The sequence below is a fragment of the Echinops telfairi genome, unplaced genomic scaffold, assembly GCF_000313985.2.
Source record: "Echinops telfairi isolate 266 unplaced genomic scaffold, ASM31398v2 ScPeMD7_2291;HRSCAF=2852, whole genome shotgun sequence".
Classification (NCBI taxonomy): Eukaryota; Metazoa; Chordata; class Mammalia; order Afrosoricida; family Tenrecidae; genus Echinops; species Echinops telfairi.
In genome coordinates, this window is record NW_022106189.1 from 45,085,059 (window position 1) to 45,086,187 (window position 1,129).

Below are 1,129 nucleotides of genomic sequence, written 5' to 3' on the forward strand. Positions count from 1 at the left end.
ACTTTCAGTACGTCGCTGTTGTGGGGACCGCCCCTCGAAGTCACTCCCTGCGTGTCAGAGTGGAACTGTGCAGAGGGGACAGCTTTGGCGGCCCAGGCACTCAGAGCCATCCGTGGTGCCACCTGGAGCCCAAGACTCTGTCCAGCGCCCTCCTCCTCCACACCTCACCCCCAGGGAGGGATTGTATTTGGTCCTCTACATCCCTGCTTGGTTTAAAACACACACACACCCGTGCACCACACATGGTTATTATTATATAACTCACTGGTGCACCTCAGCAGAAAGGCCTGGTGATCGACCTCCAATGAGCCAGTCTTGGGAGACCTGCAGTACGATCCCAGCGGATGCTTCGAGACACATCAAGATCGCCTGTGTGCTCAAGAATCACCCGAGGGATCCTGTGAAACTGATTTTAGAATATCTTAGGAGGAGACCAGGAAGCCCGGCGGTGTCACGGCCATGGGTTGGGTCGGCAGTTTGAAACCACCAGCCTCTCTCAGGGAGAAAGATGATGCTTTCTATTCTTGTAAGCGTTAAAAACAACCAAACAACAACAACAAAACCTCACTGCCATCGAGTCAATGCTGACTCATAGCGACCCCCTGTGGGTTTCCCAGACTGGTGCTGCTGACTGGCGGGGAAAGTGCAGTCTCCCTCCCTCAGAGTTGCTGGAAGTTTCCAACTACAGACCACATGGCTTGCAGCCCACCTCGTCACCCCACCAGGGCTCCTACCCTGAGAGGCACAGCCTGGGAGAGGCACAGGGGTCTCCGTGAGTCGGAACCGACTGGATGGCAGTGCGTTTGGTTTCGGTTTGAGGAGGAGGGTGGGAGAGGGATGCAAATTATCCACAGGGGGTTGACGGAGCCCTGTGCAGTTGGCCAAGCTTTCTCTCTGGAAATCCGACTCTGGATGTAATTCTCCTTGTTGGCCCAGCCTCTGCCACAAAGGGACATGTCCCTGAGCTCCCTACGGACAAAGGCTCTCACAGCCAGCGTCTCTTCTCTTGGGGCCAGGCGTCCAGTTCATCCCATTCAGAGGGAGGAATGGCCCGCTGGGCTGGCATCTCCGCTCCGGCTCCCACCCCTCCCGCCCAGGTGGAGGCCCAACCAGCAGAACAGAAGGACTA